The 6,978-nt window shown below is 35.3% G+C and overlaps 1 non-coding gene across 1 annotated transcript; it reads right to left on the bottom strand.

Annotated features, from left to right (window-relative positions):
- Window positions 1-6,567: 6,567 nt before the first annotated feature.
- On the bottom strand, window positions 6,568-6,675 carry LOC112774127 (small nucleolar RNA R71). The gene has a single exon (XR_003188630.1). It is a non-coding gene; the product is annotated as a small nucleolar RNA R71 (small nucleolar RNA).
- Window positions 6,676-6,978: the final 303 nt, after the last annotated feature.

The raw sequence follows: 6,978 nt of genomic DNA on the forward strand, positions 1-6,978 counted from the left end.
ATATAAATTTAAATAAAAACCTTGACTGGGAGTTGATTACATGGAAGCCCTATTCTTGATGGAATACTCTCAGGATTAATTGACAATTGAGAATTATTACGTTTAGTTATCCTTTACTAAGTAAGGGGAGGTCAAACAAGTTGGAATGCTGTTCTATCCACAATTTCCAATCCACTCTTGGGAGGATTGGTGTTAGGAACTAGAGAGCAAGCCAACAATAAACTCAATTACAACCTTTCTCTTGAATATTCCGCTCAAGGGTTCCTTTCAATCAACTCCCCATCAAGTTAGGGAACTACTCACTCATTGTAAATGTAAAATTCATAACATCAACGTAGGAATTAAAGAAAGACATGATAAGTAATGATGAAAACATTAATTAAAAGCAAAAGTAATTCTTATATTAATAAAAGCTAAAATAATCCAATCGTAAAATCAAATAAAATTAAGGAATATGGAAGAGTAAGAGACAAGTGAAGAGAACGAACTAGAATGTCGGAGTCTTGATGAGGCAAATAACTCTTCTCAATATCCCAATGCAAAAACAATGAAAATAACCTATCCTAAAAACTATGAATGCGTAGAGAGAAAACCTAGAGGAGGAGTAAAACTAGATCTAAAAACTAAAACTATGCGGAATGAATGTCGTCTTTGGTTTCTGCATGTTCTCTGGCTCTAGTCTGCTGTTCTGGGCTGAAAACCGGGTCAAAATAGGGCCCAAAATCGCCCCCAGCGAATTCTGCAGATTATGCAGATCGCGCACGTCACGCGATCGCGTTGCTCATGTGGACGCGTCATTCGCGTTTATGCTTTGCCACGCGGACGCGTCGTCCATGCGGCCGCGTCGCTGCAAATCGCTCTCTTCCGCGCGGTCGCGTCATCTATGCGGCCGCGTCGCTTCTCGCTGGTCATCTCCTCAATTTCTTGTGTTCCTTTCATTTTTGTAGGCTTCCCTTCCAATCTCCAACTCATTCATGCCCTATAAAGCCTGAAACACTTAACACACAGATCACGGCATCGAATGGAATAAGGGAGAAATAAAATACATAATTAAAAGTCTCTAGGAAGCAAGTTTTCAACCATAAAACATCTTTAGGAAGGAAATATAAATGCATGCTTATTTAATGAATAAGTGGGCAAAGATCATGATAAAACCACACAAATAAAACACAATATAAACCATGAAATAGTGGTTTATTAGTCTTTCTTTTTTTTATTTCTCTTTTTTTTGTATATATATATATATATATTTTTTTTCAATTTTTTTTCAAACTAAAATATATACAAGAGCATCAATGCATATGGTTTACACATGATTAATACATGAGTATGTACCCAATTCCCAAGATCCTCAACACAATTACAAAAACACACTTTTATCTCTACCCAATGTTCCCAACTCTCCCAAAATCAAATGATAAACACTCTCACTAGCCTAAGCTAATCAAAGATCCAAACAAGGGACATTTATTGTTTTTCACTTAAGCTTGTAATGTGCTACAATTAAGAACAAATGGGTTAAGTATAGGCTCAAAATCGGCTAACAATGGAAGATAAAAGGTAGGCTAATTGGGTAAGTGAGCTCTTTGAACAGTGGCCTCAATCATATAAATGCATGTATACACAAAATAATGGACATAAAGAATCAAACAAATCAAAGATTACAATCATAGGAAGAGAATAATGCACACAAGAATGAAAGTAAGTGGTTATGTATGATGTAACCACATAATTAGGCTCAAATCTCACATGCTTGTGTTCTTAGCTCAAAAATCATGTTCCACAAAGTATATAATTCAAGCAAGTTCTAATTTTTTTTTTCAATTGGGGTGCCCTATAGATAAAATCCTTGGAAAATATCATGATTTTGACTAATCTTAATATATACATATGCAAAATAAGAAAATGCAACTAAAAATCCTAAAAGACCTAAAAATGAAATGCAAAAGTGTTGGGATTAGAAACTTGTCACCCAAACATGCCGAGCGGTCGGACGACCTCCCCACACTTAAAAGTTTGCACCGTCCTCGATGCACTCAAAGATGAGCAAGGGGGTACGGCGACTCTCCGAGTTGCTACCTTCAGCTGGTAGGTCAACCGGTGCTGCGTGTTCTTCCTTCTGCTTCCATTTTTGCTTATGGTGCATCGATAATGAAAAATAAAATAGACACCGTAAGATGAAAACATACAAAAGCGAGGAAGCGTGAATTGTTGGAATGAGGTGAATCACTAGAATTGAGTGAGTGAATTAGTGTGACATTAATGAAAAATAGGTGTATGGGTTCTAACTTGCATGCGGTTTAGAACTCACACTCTAGTATTTCAAAATCATGTCACATTTATACAAAATAAAACATGTACTTCACTCATTCTAGTGTGCTTGAGATACTTTAAAAGACTTGTAGGCTAAAACAACCCAACAAGTAGTGAAGAAGCATAAAAGCATTCAAGCAAAAATCAAGCGATTGTGAAATTGGATAATGCATGAACATTGATTGATGTGTAAGTAAATTTGATGAACAAAATGGTATAGAGAGCTCACACATCAAACAATGACACTTATTGAAGTTGTTGTAACACCTAAGTGACATAGAGGTGAAACACATGGATGCTATGGAACTTAAGAAAAAAAGGATATAGAAGTCAAAAATCAATCACATAGCAAGCATGGTCCACAAAGCTTTACAAAGCTCAAAAATATGTCACTAGGTAAGCTTTCGATCCAATTTCACAATTTCAAAAATCTCAATGCATGAAATAGGTGATGATCAATTAGAACAAGCATCCTAAAAAAAATGCATTGATAATGTACAATTGCCTAACAATGGATGATGAATGAATGGTGGCCAAAACATGCAATTCAAAGAGTTAAGATGCATGAAGGCAACGTAACATGTACTTGGTTTTCAAGTGGAAATGGTGTTATATGATGCTTAGTAGTGTTGGATGATATTTTAAGAATGGAAAAGAAAAGAGAAGAAGGAAAGAAATGGAAAGAGGAGAAGAAAAGGAGGTGAGTGAAATAGGGCAATCCACGCGTGTGCGACATGTGCGCGTAAGTGTGGATTGATGAAATGGAGGCGGCGCGTACGCGTACATGGCGCGTCCGCGTCGATGGCTTATTTTGAGAGGGGCGCGTACGCGCAAGGTGCGCGTGCGCGTGCCTTGGGCACAAAGTTGGCATACTTCAGGCACAACTCTCGGGTGAATGTATGAGAAGTGGAAAAACTCGATTCAACTTATTCCGCTTCTAAGATATTCATTCACACTTCAATATGAATGTGATGAATGTGACAATCATCATCATTCTCCCACGAACGCGTGCCTGAAAACCACTTTCGTTCCACCTTAGATTGGATGAGTATCTCTTGGATCTCTTAATCAGGATCTTTGTGGTATAAGCTAGATTGATGGCAGCATTTATGAGAGTCCGAAAAGTCTAAACCTTGTCTGTGGTATTTCGAGTAGGATTCTGGGATTGAATGACTGTGATGAACTTCAAACTCGCGAGTGCTGGGCGTAGTGACAGACGCAAAAAGAGGGTGAATCCTATTCCAGTATGATCGAGAACCTCAGATGTTTAGCCGTGCTGTGACAGAGCATTTGGACCATTTTCACAAGAGGATGGGATGCAGCCATTGGCCACAGTGATGCCTCCAGACGATTAGCCATGCAGTGACAGCGCATCGGACCATTTTCTAGAGAGGATGAAAAGTAGCCATTGACAATGGTGATGTCCTTACATAAAGCCAGCCATGGAAAGGAGTAGGATTGATTGGATGAAAACAGCAGGAAAGCAGAAGTTCAGAGGGACGAAAGCATCTCTATACGCTTATCTGAAATTCTCACCAATGATATACATAAGTGTTTCTATCTTTATTTTCTGTCTATCTATTATTTATTTTCGAAAACTCCATAACTATTTGATATCCACCTGACTGAGATTTACAAGGTGACCATAGCTTGCTTCATACCAACAATCTCCGTGGGATCGACCCTTACTCACGTAAAGTTTTATTACTTGGACGACCCAGTGCACTTGCTGGTTAGTTGTATCGAAGTTGTGAATGAAAAACAATTTATTAAGACGTGCGTACAGAGTTTTTGGCGCCGTTGCCTGAGATCACAATTTCGTGCACCAAGTTTTTGGCGCCGTTGTCGGGGATTGTTGGAGTTTGGACAACTGACGGTTCATCATGTTGCTCAGATTGGGTAATTTTATTCTTATTTTATTTTCAAAAAGTTTTCAAAAAAAAAAATTTCTTCAAAAATCTTTCAAAAATCTCTCATCTGTTTTCGAAAATTATTCTAAAATTTTTAAAAATGAATTCTAGAGTTTCATGAAGCATGTTGAAAGCCTGGCTGGCTGTAAAGCCATGTCTAATTCTTTTGGATAGGGGCTTCCAATCATCAGCATAGAGGCAAGTTAATTGGAATGTCAGCTGTGGCATGTCTGAGTTACATACTAAAGCTTGGCTGGCTATTAAGCCATGCCTAACCCTCAGATTGGAGCTTTAGAATAAGAGTACAAGATTCCTGGAATTCATATTAAAAATTTTGGAATCCTTATTTTTTTTTTCACATTAATTTTCAAAAAATCCAAAAAAATCATAAAATCATAAAAATAAAAAAAAATATTTCATGTTTCTTGTTTGAGTCTTGAGTCAATTTTTAAGTTTGGTGTCAATTGCATATTTTAAAGTTTGCATAAAATTTTCGAAAAATTCATGCATTCATAGTGTTCTTCATGATCTTCAAGTTGTTCTTGGTAAGTCTTCTTGTTTGATCTTGATGTTTTCTTGTTTTGTGTTGTATGGTGTTTTCATATGCATTCTTGAAATCTTAGTGTCTAAGCATTAAAGATTTCTAAGTTTGGTGTCTTGCATGTTTTCCTTGCATTAAAAATTTTTCAAAAATATGTTCTTGATGTTCATCATGATCTTCAAAGTGTTCTTGGTGTTCATCTTGACATTCATAGCATTCTTACATGCATTCCTTGCTTTGATCCATAATTTTCATGCATTGCATCTTTTTTCATGTTTTTCTCTCTCATCATTAAAATTTCAAAAATAAAATAAAATAAATAAATAAATAAATAAATATCTTTCCCCTCTTTTTCTCTCTTAAAATTTCGAAAATTAGATTTGACTTTTTCAAAAATTTTTAAAATCTAGTTGTTTTTATGAGTCAAATCAAATTTTCAATTTAAAAATCTTATCTTTTTCAAAATCTTTTTCAAAAATCAAATCTTTTTCATTTTTTATTTATTTTCGAAAATTATAAAAAATATTTTTCAAAAATCTTTTTCTTAATTTTATCTCATAATTTTCGAAAATATCATCAACAATTAATGTTTTGATTAAAAAATTTCAAGTTTGTTACTTACTTGTTAAGAAAGATTCAAACTTTAAGTTCTAGAATCATGTCTTGTGATTTCTTGTGAATCAAGTCATTAATTGTGATTTTAAAAATCAAATCTTTTTCAAAATTAATTTCAATCATATCTTTTCAAAAATATCTTTTTATCTTATCTTTTTCAAAAATTTGATTTTAAAATATCTTTTCTAACTTCCTATCTTCTTATCTTTTCAAAATTGATTTTCAAATTTGTTTCAACTAACTAACTAACTTTTTGTTTGTTTCTTATCTTTTTCAAAACTACCTAACTAACTCTCTCTCTCTAATTTTCGAAAATATCTTCCCTCTTTTTCAAAATTTCTTTTTAATTAACTAATTATTTTAATTTTTGATCTTAATTTTCGAAAATTACTAACTTTTTTTAAAAAAACAATTTTCGAAAATCACTAACCAATTTTTCAAAAATTATTTTCGAAAATCCTCTCACCTCTCATCTTCTTCTATTTATTTATTCATTTACTAACATCTCTTCCTCACTCACCAAAAATCCGAACCCCCTCTCTCTCTCTGAGTTCATATTTTCTCTTCTTCTTTTCTTCTACTCACACAGGGACCTCTATACTGTAGTAAAAAGGATCCCTATTATTATTATTTTTTTGTCCCCTCTTTTTCATATGAGCAGGAGCAAAGACAAGAATATTCTTGTTGAAGTAGATCTAGAACCTGAAAGGACTCTAAAGAGGAAACTAAGAGAAGCTAAATTACAACAATCCAGCAAGCAACTTTCAGAAATTTTCGAACAGGAAGAGGAGATGGCAGCCGAAAATAATAATAATGCAAGGAGGATGCTTGGTGACTTTACTGCACCTAATTCCAATTTACATGGAAGAAGCATCTCCATCCCTACCATTGGAGCAAACAATTTTGAGCTGAAACCTCAACTAGTTTCTCTGATGCAGCAGAACTGCAAGTTCCATGGACTTCCATCTGAAGATCCTTTTCAGTTCTTAACTGAATTTTTGCAGATCTGTGATACTGTTAAGACTAATGGAGTAGATCCTGAAGTCTACAGGCTCATGCTTTTCCCCTTTTGCTGTAAGAGACAGAGCTAGAGTGTGGTTGGACTCTTAACCCAAAGATAGCCTGAACTCTTGGGATAAGCTGGTCACGGCTTTCTTAGCCAAGTTTTTTCCTCCTCAAAAGCTGAGCAGGCTTAGAGTGGATGTTCAAACCTTCAGACAGAAAGAAGGTGAATCCCTCTATGAAGCTTGAGAGAGATACAAGCAACTGACCAAAAAGTGTCCTTCTGACATGCTTTCAGAATGGACCATCCTAGATATATTCTATGATGGTCTGTCTGAATTAGCTAAGATGTCATTGGATACTTCTGCAGGTAGATCCATTCACCTAAAGAAAACGCCTGCAGAAGCTCAAGAACTCATTGACATGGTTGCTAATAACCAATTCATGTACACTTCTGAGAGGAATCCTGTGAGTAATGGGACGCCTCAGAAGAAGGGAGTTCTTGAAATTGATACTCTGAATGCCATATTGGCCCAGAATAAAATATTGACTCAGCAAGTCAATATGATTTCTCAGAGTCTGAATAGAATGCAAGCT

Source organism: Arachis hypogaea, chromosome 18 (assembly GCF_003086295.3).
Source record: "Arachis hypogaea cultivar Tifrunner chromosome 18, arahy.Tifrunner.gnm2.J5K5, whole genome shotgun sequence".
Lineage (NCBI taxonomy): Eukaryota > Viridiplantae > Streptophyta > Magnoliopsida > Fabales > Fabaceae > Arachis > Arachis hypogaea.